Source organism: Bos indicus, chromosome 3 (genome assembly GCF_029378745.1).
Source record: "Bos indicus isolate NIAB-ARS_2022 breed Sahiwal x Tharparkar chromosome 3, NIAB-ARS_B.indTharparkar_mat_pri_1.0, whole genome shotgun sequence".
In the NCBI taxonomy this organism is placed as follows: domain Eukaryota; kingdom Metazoa; phylum Chordata; class Mammalia; order Artiodactyla; family Bovidae; genus Bos; species Bos indicus.
The window spans coordinates 21,441,898-21,456,086 of record NC_091762.1 but is presented as its reverse complement, the minus strand read 5'-3'; the positions used below and the strand labels follow the sequence as shown (position 1 = coordinate 21,456,086).

Below are 14,189 nucleotides of genomic sequence, written 5' to 3'. Positions count from 1 at the left end.
AATAGGTATAAATCGTATCAGGGCTCAGACTAATAATCTTTACTTCTTCATTGTATCTCAAAAGTGTTTCTTCCCTAAGGCAATACACATAACAGAAAATATAGCACCAGTTTTTGGCCGGTCAAAAGAGTCGGAAAGATGGCTAGTGTTGCCTTGAGACATATTGTTTCCAGAGACTGGAGAGAGGTTGACTCAAAGAGGAAGGAGGCAAAAGGGATGCTCTTGTTATGAGGAGGAAGTTCACAGCTCCAGGGTGAGAATATGAATCTTCTTTTTGGAAAATCAAGTTGCTGAGTGGTAACAAACAACACAAAGTCAAGGTTTATGAGTTCAAGGACCTGAAATGGACTCTGACTCATTAAGGAAAAAATGTTACATAAGAAAATATGTTGAGGGATCCCAGAATGGCCAGGAAACCTGGAGAACAGGGCTCTCACAAGGGGCAAGGACAGAATCATGTGAGGTTAGAACTGGGATGGGTGGAGATGTGTGTTCTTCCCATTTCCTCCAGCCTGCACATCCGTCCTGATCTGCAAGCAGAGAACTGGCAATGAAGGGTGGTCAAGCTACATCAGAGCAAACTTCAAGAACACTCACAGAGCAAACTGCAAGAGCAATCATGGGAGGCTTTGTCTTGATTCTGTTTACAGAAATTTCTAGAAGTATCAAGTTAATTCAAGGTGAAATAAATAAGGGTAGAGTTTGTCAAAAGATTCTGAGAGTAGTGACAACAATATTTATGATTTCACAGCTGATAACATGATTCATCCAGTAGTTTCTAAACCCAGGCACATCTGACAACAAATGCTTACATTCCTCCCATTTTAAAGAAGAAAGAAGGGAGGCACAAGAAATTTTCTTAATTTGTCTAAGGCCACATAAGGACAGAACTATTTTTACAACCCGGAATTTGTACACAGATAGTTGGGTCTCTCTTCTCAGAAGGTGGGTGTATCAAGATTTCTCAGTTGTAGGGATGGGAAGAAGACCAAGAAGAGGAGAGAAGGCAAGAGAGGGATGGGGGAAGGGTAGAAGCACAAATTCTTTTATTCTCTCCTTCCTCCCCTCTCCTTAGGCCTCCTTGATTCTTTTTTTTTTTTTGGCCTCCTTGATTCTTGCCTGCACCAGCCCTTTCCCTCCTTCCCCACTCTGCTACCTGGAGTGGAGCACTGTTCAGCTCTAAGGATTCCTGCCCAAGCCTCCTGGGAGGTCTCAATGCCTTCCTCCCAAACCAGCCTTCCCAGCTTGGTTTTCACCCTTTCCCGCTCCCAGGCAAATCTCACAGAACGCAGCCTACCCAGGCTGGGATGCAGGAGCTCCAACCTGCTGGGGCTGCTCTGGGGCCTTTCTGTTGCCCAACCCACTGGATGCTGCGGATTCCAAAAACTGGGATGAAGGCTTTCAAAAAGAAACCGTTCACTTGGAAAACTTTTCTCTATTTCCCTTCTCAACAGTCTTCATGGGACGAAGGGCTAAAGACGACAATGTATTCATCCAAGTCTTAGAGCATCGCAGTGAGTGCGGGACTCTGTCGCCTGCGCGGACACAGAACGACTATCCCCGAGATCTCTGTGCTTAGTCTCTAAGTCCTGTCCGACTCTTTGCCACCCCATGGACTTAGCCCGCCAGGCTCCTTGTCCATGGGGATTCTCTAGGCAAGAATCCTGGAGTGGGTTTCACACCCTCCTCCAGGGGATAGTCCCAAACCAGGGATTGAAACTGGGTGTCCTGCATTGCAGGCAGATTCTTACCGTCTGAGCCCCAGGGAAGCCCACTCTGGTGGAAATCGCCTGGTGGACACAGGAAACCTAACACAGCCCCGGAGGCCTGTGCCAGGGTAGGCAAACTCTCATTCGTTGGGTGTAGGCGAGGACTTGGGAAGAGCCATCATGGGAACCCACCGTGTGTTCAGCTGTCCTTGGATCTATTTCGGTTCAGGCCCACAGGATTGGAGCCCTGGTTCCTGGTATCTCTGGGGGATCTGGCATCTGTGGTCGGTAGACGGCACGGAAGTGGCACCGTTTCCCTGGGATCAGGGGTCTTATGCTAGGAAGAAGTGTCAACCCCAAAGATTCCAGGAAAAGCCGGTACTACTCTCTCCGTAGCGTTCGGCGGTTAACCGTAAAGGTTTTTGGTTCGAGCCCACCCAGGGACGAAGGGGTGGCATTTTAGAGGCCACCAAAGAGACTCCCTTTTGCCAGGAGAACATCAGAAAGTGCAGCGGCGAGCCGGCATGCAAGAGCCCAGGAGTCAGGTACAAAAGAGCAGCGGAGAGGGCGGGTCCCAGGAGATTGGAAGCGTCGATCATTCCTGAGAGCCCAGAGTACTGACCGCCGGCGCTGTGAAAAGGGCCACCGCGGCGCGGGACTGCAGCGTGGGAGCGGCGGGGTCCACACCGCTGGGCCCCGGAGTCTCCTGGCCTCGGACACACCCACCGTCCCCGCCTCCTGGGGCTTCCGGGAGCTCGGCAATCGGCTGGGGCCACACCTGAGCTCGGGGGCGGAGCTAAGGGTCTGAGGCCTCTGCGTTGGGTGCGGGACCCCGAATGCAGCCTGTGGGGGCCCCAGTGTCCTCACTTGAGGAGAGATGAGGAACTGAAAGGCAGGGGCCTCGGGAACTGGTGTCTCCGCGTCTGAGCGAGCTTGGGGCTTCAAGGTTCCTGTTTGAGTGTTAAAATTAGGTGGTCTAGATGCTGGTGGCAGCATTCGGGATTTCATGAATACAGTGTTAAGTAGTGGAGGGTGTCCCGATTCCGTAGTGTAGTGGTTATCACGTTCGCCTTACACGCGAAAGATGCCGGGTTCGAGACTGGGCGGAAACAGGTTGCTCTCCCCCACCACCCCACCGCGGAGATTTCTGATTGGTGGAACCACCTCGTCCTCACCCCCACTGGCTCAGTCATGTCGTACTCTTTTCAACCCCATGAACTGTAGCCAGTCAGCCTCCTCTTTCTATGGGATTTTCCCGCTACTTTGCTAGAAACCCATCGGGTCAGTGCAGCTGCCCCCTTCACTCTTGCCTGGCTCCCTGTGTCCTGCAGGGATCATAAAGTGTTCTGTCAGGACACAGAGGTGAAAAGTTCTTCTCTGTGGCTGGTGGAATAGAGAACCAGATGGGAAACGCGTCCACAGGAGGGGGAGTATCCTCAAGAGCTTTCCAGGACTGTTGAGTGGATGCTGTCAGATGGGTCTAAGCCCCAGGATAATAATGCTTAGTCTTGTGTTGTTCTGGCCTTGACCCAGTCCCAGGTCCAGTCCGAATTCAAGCACAGAGGCATCCAGCTTTACCACACATATTCCACTCTCCCTCTCTCCAAAGTGGGGTAGTGAACCACCTTTTCTGTCTCAGTGAATAGAACCCATGTGGGTTGGGTTCTTTTTTTTCCCCCTTGAACTTTCTGATTTGCTGAAATGTAACTCAGGAATATAAAAAACATTTAGCTTCAGATAAATTAGTTCTCTCCGTGCTACTTACAAGAAAAAATTTCAAATTGATAATAAGGATGAATCTTTAATACTTTTAACACTCTAGACAATTCTAATAATTGATATATAATTGCATAGAAAATGTCCTGTCATACTCTCAGAGATGACTCCTGGTACACCTTACCCAGCTTTAATAATTTTGGTCTAAAACCTACTTCATGTTGACTTTCAGATTTTCTAAAAATGTGGAAAATATTGGAGCCACTCTATTAGACATTGTAGAAGTCTTGCATTTATTTTCTATTCAAAATCCTAATGAAAGTGAACTGCCTAAATTTTCTGTAGTGCTTTGATTCCCTTAAGCAAACTCTAATTCCAAAAAAAATTTCCATTTATAAAATTCAAAATTTGTGCCACAGAAAATTAAATATACCATATAATATTTTTTCAACGAAGATTAAGTCATATAATCATAGAAATCATAGTTACTTATATTCCCCTTTCAAAGTGGGGGAAAATGTTTTTAGGTATCATCTATTATGTGAATATCTGACCGGCAACCATTTACCCACAGGGATACCCGTGCAGTTACAAGACGGGCAGTGCGCAGTCCCCTCGCGGGGCAGGACTTTGTGAGCTCAGCCTCTGCCTTTTACGCCAAAGACCCAGGGCACCCGACGATGGGGCGGCCCTGGCTGGGCGGCTGCGCCCATGGCCGGGGCTTGGAAGGCAGAGATGGGCAGAGCCGCCCGGGTCCAGCGAGGACGCCCCGGATCGGTCCCACAACTGTCCGCCGTGTCCGTGTGAACCACGCCGCTGAGGGTCGCGGGAGACCTCAGGTGGGTCCTATTAGAGGAATAAAAAGTGTTTCTTTTCTAACTAGGCAGAAAGGTCCCACCGAGCTTTGAACTCGGATCGCTGGATTCAGAGTCCAGAGTGCTCACCATTACACCATGGAAGCTCCTCAGGAGCCATCTGGCCTCCATCGCCAGAGAACGGTATCCGCTTCTTTAGCCTCCATACGTCCCACCCATAAGCTCAGGGCAGTTCTTCTAAGGCCCTGAGGAGACTCCAATATGGTTGACTCCCCTAGGTGCTCAACCCTCTCACTTTCTCTCTGCTCTTTTCCTTTGATCGACTCAGCTCACTCTCACCTCAGAAAATGAGGTGAAATCCACTTTGGGTTTTGTGCCAGGGAGGACCCCCTAGGTCTCTATCACCAACCACATATTCTGTTTAGGTTAACCAGAGTGTCCCATCCGGAGGTAAAATTTCTGCAAATAAGAGTGTTATTTTCCTTTTCTTTGCCTTCACCCTTTTCCCATAGCCCAGAGGGGGCAGACGGTTGTCAGGGCAAGAGGCAGGGTTTCCTGGGTCCCTTAGTTTTCTCACAGCGCTGATCACACTCCTAAGCGGCCACCACCTCTTACCTGTAACATATAAAGTGTGTCAGCGGTGGAGTGGGAATGGAGACAGGAAAACTCTTATTTTATTCTTCATATATTTCTGATTTGGAGAGGGATAAGTTATTCTCACAAGTGTATATTTGTTGAATTTACAAGGTGAGTAAAAGTAACCATTTGAAGAAAACACTCAGACAAACGAGCTATACTCAATTAAAGTGAAGTCAATGTCGCTCACTCGTGTTTACTCTTTGTGTTCCTAGGGACTGTACCTGCCAGGCTTCACTGTCCAAAGATTCTCCAGGTAAGAATACTGGAGTGGGTGGTCATTCCCTTCTCCAGGGGATCTTCCAAAATCAGGGACTGAACCAGGGTGTCCTGAATTGTAAACGGATTTTTAATGTCTGAGCCCCCAGGGAAGCCCACTCTGGTGGAAACCGCCTGGTGGACGCAGGAAACCGAAGCACATGCCCGGAGGCCATTGCCAGGGTGGGCAAACTCATTCGTTGCGTTTAGGCGAGGAAACGGGAAGCGCCATCGTGGGAGCAACCCGGTGTTCAGCTGTGCTTGGATCTATTTCGGTTCAGGCCCGGAAGTTTCGAGGCCTAGATGGCGGTTTCTCCAGGGGCGCTGGCATCTGTGGCGGGTAGGGGCAGGGAAACGGCACCGTTTCTCTGGGGGACAGAGCGCTCACCCCGGGAATGAGTGTCTACTCCAGAGAGTGTCCAAAAGAACCCCGTAGTGCTGTCTCTGTGGCGCAATCGGTTAGCGCGTTCGGCTGTTAACCGAAAGGTTGGTGGTTCGAGCCCACCCAGGGACGAAGGCGTGGCATTTTACGCAACACCAGAGAGAACTCCCTTTTGCCAGAGGACACCGGAGAAGTGATGCGCCCAACGGACTTTCAGAGAAACACAACAGGAGTCAGGTGCAAAGGAACAGCGGGGAGGGCGCGTCCCGGGGGGATTGGAAGCGTCGGTCATTCCTGAGAGCCCAGAGCGCTGATCGCCGGCGCCGAGAACAGGACCACCGAGGCGCGGGTCCGCAGCCATGGAGGGGCGGCTTCCACACCGCTGGGTTTCGGGGTCACCTGGGCCTCGGGCGCACCCACCGTCCCCGCCTCCTGCGGCTTCCGGGAGCTGGGGAGTCGGCGGGGGCGACCCCTGAACTCAGGGTGCGCAGCTGAGGGTCTGAGGATTCTGCGTTGGGTTCGGGGCCCCGAAAGCAACCTGTGGGGGCCCGAGGGTCCTCACTTCATGCGAGAGGAGGAACCCTAAAGCAGGGCCCTCCGGAGCCGCCGTCTCCGTGCCTGAGAGAGCTTGGGGCTTCAAGGTTCCTCTTTGAGTGTTAAGAGTTGGTTGTGTGGTTACTGGTGGCGGGACCTCGAATTTCATGGATACAGTGTTCAGGAATAGAGGGTGTCCCGTTTCTGTAGTGTAGTGGTTATCACGTTCGCCTCACACGCGAAAGGTCCCCGGTTCGAAACCGGGCAGAAACAGGATTTTCTCTTTCTTTTTGCCCCCCTGAGATATGTCTTCTCATTGGAAAAACCAACAGGCGCGAAAGGCACGGGGTGAGGCATGGGACGCAGCTGGAGGAAGACTTGGTGACCACCTGGAAGTCTCTTTATTCAGCTCTCGGAGAGGCCCCGGAGCCACGTCAGAGATCTGGAGGTGGACGGATCCGCTCATCACCCGCCACTCATCACCGAGCCTGACGACAAAGAAAACCGAGGTTCACAAGGAGAGCAAGACCTGGGCCCGGCAAAACGCAGCGCTACAGCTAGACCAGGAGGGACCCAGTCCGCTACTTTGTGTCCTTGCCCCAGAGCAAAAGCGACGCCCAAGTAAGGAGACGTGAAGGGCGATGAGCAGCGGGGCAGGGCTGGGAGTCTTGCATAGCGGCACACAGCCCTGGGCCGCTGCGACATTGCCTTTCCCGCTTTCTGACTTTCTGAAGGGTCATCTTCCACTCACCTTTCACCTGGAGAAGCTAAATAAGGTATTTGTCTACAGCTCCCTGGTGGTCTAGTGGCTAGGATTCGGCGCTTTCACCGCCGCGGCCCGGGTTCGATTCCCGGTCAGGGAAAACTTTCTTTCTTCCAGCGTCTGCACTCACACAAGTCTCTCTCTTGCTGCCCAGATCGGAACTGTATTTTGCTTAAAGGTCCAGTGCAGAACATTTCTGCACAGAGTTTCTAAATGCCGCTGAGTCCGGGCCTCAGGGTCCTGGACCTCGGGCTGGCTGTTGGAGCTGAGATGCCGTGAACAGCCTGTGCTGGCCAGCTCTGGCCTCCACTCTTTTCTCCTGGCATGGTAAACCCAGAGTCTTACTTAACAGTTTTCATTCAAAGAGAATGTGAGGCTTCAGTTCCAAAAATTCATTAAAATCCAATACCAAAAGCTTTTGTAAGATACCAAAAGTTTGCAAGAATACGAACATCGTATATTCTGTACCTAAGTGCTCGGTTAACATCACATTCTTTCTTTATGTAAGAGTCATGACATCAGTTGATAGTAACGTGCCGGTATCTCGGGATTGTTCCTTTCCTTTGGCGTCCCTCTGAAAGCTAACTTCTGTGGGAAGGCCAGGGAACAGCTTTCCCGTCCGGAAAGGGGCCCGCTTGGCCCTTCAGGAACCTGGAATCCGTTCTCTTTAGGGTGTAGAAAAGGTACATATGTGTTAGTCGCTCAGTCCTTTTGGACTTTTGGCCATCCCTTGGACTGTAGCATTCCTCTGTCCATGGGCCAGTGAAGCTCAAAACAAACACAAGAAAAATGCATTGGCCGGAAATCGAACCCGGGTCTCCCGCGTGGGAGGCGAGAATTCTACCACTGAACCACCAGTGCCAATATATAAAGCATATTTGCAAGGATAGCCAAATGGAGTTTTATTCAGGTCTTTCTCAAGTTGCAGGCCACTCATACCCTGTGCTTGTAGACGGCCTAGGCTTTCATCCTCAGCCCTCAGCTGTACCGGCTGCCCTCTGCCCTCTGGCCTCCTGCGGGTTGCTTTGGGGGGCACTCAGGTGGGCTTTGGATCCGTCTGAGTGGTGGAACAGCCTGGTGCTCGTGCTCACTGGCCCAATCTTGTCCAAAACTCTTTAGGATCCCTTGGACTCTAGCCCACCAGGCTCCTCTGTCCATGGGATTGCCACGCTCCTTTGCTAGAAACCCATCGAGGCAGTACAGCTGCCCCCTTGGCTCTTGCCTGGCTCTCCGCACCCTGCAGGGAGCATAAAGTGTTCTGTCAGGACACAGAGGTGAAGAATCCTTCCCTGTGGTTGGAAGATGAGAGAACCAGATGGGAAATGCTACAAAGGGAGGGGAATATTCTCAAAAGCTTCCCAGAACTGCTGTGTGGGTGCTGTCGGTTGGGTGGCTGCCCTATGACAATAATGCTTAGCCTTGTGTTCTGGCCTTGATGCAGTCCCAGGTCCAGTCTGAATTCAAGCACAGAGGCACAGTGTGCTTTCCCACACATATGTCATTGTGCCTCTCTCCAAGGGGAGTTCTGAACCACCTTTTCTATCTCAGTGAAGAGCAATCATGTAGGTCTTTTCTTTTCTTTTTTTTTTTCCCCTTTGTTTTGTTGAAGTGTAACTCAGGAATATAAAAAAGGTTTAGCTTTAGATAAATTAGTACTCTCCATGCTACGAACAAGAATAAAATTCAAGTTGATAATAAGGATGAAACTCAAATACTTTTAACACTCTAGAGAATTCTAATAATTGATGTGTAATTACATAGAAAATGTTTGTCCTGTCATGCAGCCAGAGATGACTCTTGGTATGCACCACACTACTTTAATAATTTTGGTCTAAAAATTACATCATGGTTACTTTCAGATTTATTATTATTTATAAAGTTTAAAATTATGTGTCCCAGTAAATTAAATATACCATATAATATCTTGTAAATCAGGATTAAGTCTTTTGAGTCTCGAAATCATAGTGACTTAATTATTCCCTTTTCAATTTGGGTTCAGTGTTTTTAGGTATCATCGAATATGTGATTTTAAGCAGCATTTATCAGACACGACTCAGGTCAAACTGTGATGTTAAGATCTATCACTAACTGTAAGTTCTTTGACTGATATTAAATTGGTTGAATTAATGTATAATCTTTGCCTGGAGAATGTCTAAACAAGGTAGAAATAATAATGCCCATATTTTTATAGGTTATATATAGAAGGGCTCTAGCTTAACAGCTTAAGAGAATGTGTGGGTGCATTTAGGAGATGTTCCTGAATGTAGCCATAACGTCACTTGAAGAAGAGTACAACACATGGACTCTCTAAGTTACCTGTTGCTTACCTGATGTACTCCTTTATTAAAAAAAAAAAAAATCCTGATTCTTAGTTACCTGCTTTCTAGATCTCAAGTCACCCATTTTCCCATGTGCTATGTTATTATTTTTTTAGTCACTGCAGGGTCCTTAGGTGCTGGCAGGCAGGTGAACCTGAGAAGAACATGACAGGCTGCTCTCCTGCTGTGATTCTTATTTGTCTGTGTGTGTGTGAGTGAGATTCCTATTTTTGATGCCTCCTGGTGTGAATGCACCAAGGAGTGGGACCTTGACTTTGCTCCTGATACAGCAGTTTTCCTGGAGAAGGGCCTGGTGCCTGGTGAGCACCTAGTAAGTGCTTGCTGACTGAAGGATTCCTAATGCACAGTTCTGGAAAACTGATGAAGAGGACAGAATGTGGGTAAGATCCACAGAGGCCTAGAGTATAAGGGACAGAAGGACACAAACTCCAAGAGGGAGAGATAAGGGCAGAGAGAAATGTCCTAGAACCTAGAGACATCCTCAACTGAGTACGGAAAATCTGAAGAGCTCTTCTTTCCTCATGAACTTCAACTGAGGAATCAGTGGAAGGTGAACCAGGAACTCTAAGGATCCAAGTTTGCACAAGATGTATTATCGGTGCAGGATTCTGTAGCTTGCAACAATGTGTCTCAAATGAGATAATTTTTGCAGATAGCCACGTACTGTCGAGATATCATACAGAGACAGTCTCAGGCTTGCAAATGCACCCACATACCAGAGGGAGACCCCTCATTAGATTGTGTGCATCCAACCAAAGCCAAAATACAACTCATGAAGGGAAGAGGATAAATGTCTGGGACCAGTGGGCTTTTTTTTTTTTTTAACTCCTGTAATCCATAAGCTGCTCTGCAAGAGGCTCTCTGGAGTCATTCTGGCTGGTCTCCTCTGGACTCAATGACTTGGTCACTACTGAAAACAGTTACAATTTTTAGAATACTTTCCAATCAGCTTGTAAGTTTAGCTGTTGAATATGTGCAATCTCTGGGAAATGTACACATTGTCTTTTCAATGTACCTCCTGCTAAGTTGAGTCAGTAGGGCACAAATACCTTTGTTAGAGTAACAGACAGGTGTATTGACAATTTCTTGTGATGGCAAGACCATGAAGCAAAAGACTCTTTCCTTGAGTGGGCAAAATAGATTGGAATATAAGTTAGCACCTCTATTTAGGGAAAACTAAGAACATAAAGAGATGCCTTCCGTTTCTAGCCAAGGTGCAGTGACAGAAATCAGATCAACCCTCCTTCCTAAATCTCACTCTCCCTCTTTGTCCCACTCCCAAAGGAACAAAAAGACAAAACACACGAAATACTGATTTCTAAGACACTGGAAATCAGGCAGCAAAGGATAGCAAGCCTTGAGAGGTGACAAACAAACAAGGTGAGTCTTGCCATGGGCCCAGCTTCCTGCTTTCAGTGAGTTTGCAGGCTGGGCACAAAGAGGAGGATTTCAGGTAGTGTTGGTGGAAAGCAAGGCAGCTAGAGATCACAGGACAAAGATCCAGTGATTCTTATTTGCAAAGCAGATGTAGAGCAAAGGTATGGCTATCAAGGCTGAAAGGGGAGTTGGGGGAATTGGGAAATTAGGATTTACCTATATACACTGTTGATGACATTATGTATGACACCACCCTTATGGCAGAAAGTGAAGAAGAACTAAAGAGCCTCTTGATGAAAGTGAACGAGGAGAGTGAAAATGTTATTTTAACACTCAACATTCAGAAAACTAAGATCAGGGCATCCAGTCCCACTACTTCATGGCAAATAGATGGGGAAACATCGGAAACCATGGCAGACTTTATTTTTCTGGGCTCCAAAATCACTGCAGATGGTGACTGCAGCCATGAAATTAAAAGATGCTTACTCCTTGGAAGGAAAGTTATGACCAAGCTAGACAGCATATTAAAAAGCAGAGATATTACTTTTCCAACAAAGGTCCATCTAGTCAAGGCTATGGTTTTTCCAGTGGTCATGTATGGATGTGAGAGTTGGATATAAAGAAAGCAGAGCACAGAAGATTTTATGCTTTTGAACTGTGGTGTTGGAGAAGACTCTTGAGAGTCCCCTGGACTGCAAGGAGATACAACCAGCCCATCCTAAAGGAGATTAGTCCTGGGTGTTCATTGGAAGGACTGATGTTGAAACTGAAACTCCAATACTTTGGCCACCTAATGCAAAGAGCTGACTCATTTGAAAAGACCCAGATGCTGGGAAAGATTGAGGGTGGGAGGAGAAGGGGACGACAGAGGATGAGATGGCTGGATTGCATCACTGACTCAATGGACATGGGTTTGGGTGGACTCCGGGAGTTGGTGATGGACAGGGAGGCCTGGTGTGTTATGGTTCATGGGGCTGCAAAGAGTCGAACACGACTGAGCGACTGAACTGAGCTGAACCAGTACAATAAATAACAAATGAGAACCTATTGTATGGCACAGGGAATTACTGGATGCTCTGTGGTTACCTAAATGAGAAGGAAATCCTAAAAAGAGGGGATACATGTATATGTATGGCCGATTCACTGTGCTATTAACACAACATCATAATTAACACATCCTAAAACAGCTATACTCAAATAAAAGTTAATAATAAAAAAAAAAGAAACATGAAGAAAGGTCCAGTGATGAGAGAGAGAGAATGCTGGGATATGAAAGGGGCTCCCTCAAGTACTCAGCAGAGTAATGATCAGGGTATCCTTATGAAGAAAGTGCCTGAGGCCAAGGAAAGAATGTTTTAACAAGATCCTGGAACAACTCCTGGTGCTCACACAGGACAAGCAATTGTATGTAAGCGATCTCCCCACACAGACTGGACTACTTATAACTCATGGGCCATTGGGAAGAACATTCAAAAAACTCTTGTGATGGACAGGGGGGCCTGGCTGTTAAAATGCTGCACTCAATATGCCCATAAATTTGGAAAACTCAGCAGCAGCCACAGGACTGGAAAAGGTCAGTTTTCATTCCAGTACTAAAGAAAGGCAATGCCAAATAATGTTCAAACTACTACACAATTGTGCTCATCTCACATGTTAGCAAAGTAATGGTTAAACTTCTCACTGTGAGGCTTTCACAGTATGTAAACTGAGAACATCCAGATGTGCAAGCTGGATTCAAAAAAGGCAGAGGATCTAGGGATCAAATTGCCGACATCCCTTGGTTCACAGTAAAAGCAAGAGGGTTCCAGAAAAACATCTACTTCTGCTTTATTTACTTCGCCAAAGACTTTGACTGTGTGGATCACAACAAACTGTGGAAAATTCTTCAAGAGATGGGAATACCAGACCACCTTACCTGCCTCCTGAGAAATCTGTATGCAGGTCAAGAAGCAACAGTTAGAATCAGACATGAAACAACAGACTGGTTCCGAATTAGGAAAGGAGTATGTCAAGACTGTATGTTGTCACCCTGCTTATTTAACTTCTATGCAAAGTACATCATGTGAAATACCAGCCTGGATGAAGCACAAGCTGGAATCAACATTTCTGCAAGAAATATCAATAACCTCAGATATACAGATGACACCATGTTTATGGCAGAAAGCGAAGAGGAAGTAAAGAGCCTCTTGATGAAAGTGAAAGAGGAGAGTGAAAAAGCTGGCTTAATATTCAACATTCAAAAAACTAAGATCATGACATCCGATCCCATCACTTCATAGCAAATAGATGGGGAAACTATGGAAACAGTGAGAGACTTTATTTTCTTGGGCTCCAAAATCATTGTAGATGGGGACCACAGCCATGAAATTAATGCTTGCTCCTTGGAAGAAAAGCTATGACCAACCTAGACAGCATATTAAAAAGCAGAGATATTACTTTGCCAACACAGTTCAGTCTAATCAAAGCTGTGGTTCCTCCAGTAGTCGTGTATGGATGTGAGAGTTGGACTATAAAGAAAACTGAGTACCAAAGAATTGATGCTTTTAAACTGGAGAAGACTCTTGAGAGTCCCTTGGACTGCAAGGAGATCCAACCAGTCCGTCCTAAAGGAAATCAGTTCTGAATATTCATCAGAAGGACTGATGCTGAAGTTGAAGCTCCAATATTGTGGACACCTGATGGGAAGAGCTGACTCAGTATAAACGTCCCTGATGCTGGGAAAGATTGAAGGCAAGAGGAGAAGTGGGTGGCTGAGGATGAGATGGTTGGATGGCATCACCGACTCAATGCACATGCATTTGAACAAACTCCAAGGTTTGGTGATGGACAGGGAAGCCTGGAGTGTTGCCATCCTTGGATCACTACTGAACTGAAGAAATTGGGGAACAGTTCCTTACCACCAGAAAGCTCCATAGGGCCTCCAACCAGCCCATCTTTCTCTGCTCTGAGTCACCTTGTAGAACAGTCAGTGAATCTAAGAGGGCACAGGACAAAGCTGACTGCAGGATACTTTTACCTCCTAATATCCCCTCACATTTTCATCCGGGCCCTACATTGTCTCTACCTGTGACACCTATTATCTCTCTGAAAACCAAGAAGTTCATCCCTTGTGAAGACACTTCACTTTCCCTCACTCCAGCACACCTGCGGGACAATCTGATTTGAGTTAGAGAACAAAAGGGAAGGAATTCAACTCTACAGCCAAAGACACAATGATGGAAGAGGGTCAGGCTCTGCGGATTGAGCTGATCCAGGAGGAAAAGCAGCCGGTCGTCGAGCTGCTATCAGGGGAGGCCCCGAAATCAGGTTAAGATCAGGGAGTAGATGGACCCGCCCATCATTGGCTGAGAACCAAGTGGCCCCTGCTTCACAAGGAAACAGGTTCAGAAAGAGAGCTTGACCTCTCACCACACCTGGATTCCAGGTCTTCCCACACAACCTGTGGAGCCTACCTTGTCCAGTTCTTGGATGAGGCTGAGCCTCTGATCCAGGGGTTGGGCGGCCGTCGTTGCGCTTTGTCACATCTTCGGGTACAGAGGATGGATCCGTCCCCTTGGCGCGCTCCACTCGCCGGCTCTGAAGCCCTGGGCCTACCATTTCTGCTGCAGGGAGCCCTGTGTCTGTGGTCCCTCGGGCGTCCGCTATGCGTCCACCCTGACG

The 14,189-nt window shown here is 47.8% G+C and overlaps 5 non-coding genes across 5 annotated transcripts; 3 read left to right on the top strand and 2 right to left on the bottom strand.

The window, feature by feature from the left end:
* Positions 1-4,314: 4,314 nt before the first annotated feature.
* TRNAQ-CUG (transfer RNA glutamine (anticodon CUG)) lies at positions 4,315-4,386 on the bottom strand. Its single transcript has one exon. It is a non-coding gene; the product is annotated as a tRNA-Gln (tRNA).
* Positions 4,387-5,574: 1,188 nt separating this feature from the next.
* TRNAN-GUU (transfer RNA asparagine (anticodon GUU)) lies at positions 5,575-5,648 on the top strand. The gene has a single exon. It is a non-coding gene; the product is annotated as a tRNA-Asn (tRNA).
* A 602-nt stretch (positions 5,649-6,250) lies between these two features.
* Positions 6,251-6,323, top strand: TRNAV-CAC (transfer RNA valine (anticodon CAC)). Its single transcript has one exon. It is a non-coding gene; the product is annotated as a tRNA-Val (tRNA).
* A 518-nt stretch (positions 6,324-6,841) lies between these two features.
* On the top strand, positions 6,842-6,913 carry TRNAE-UUC (transfer RNA glutamic acid (anticodon UUC)). Its single transcript has one exon. It is a non-coding gene; the product is annotated as a tRNA-Glu (tRNA).
* Positions 6,914-7,603: 690 nt separating this feature from the next.
* Positions 7,604-7,674, bottom strand: TRNAG-CCC (transfer RNA glycine (anticodon CCC)). Its single transcript has one exon. It is a non-coding gene; the product is annotated as a tRNA-Gly (tRNA).
* Between the last annotated feature and the right edge of the window lie 6,515 nt (positions 7,675-14,189).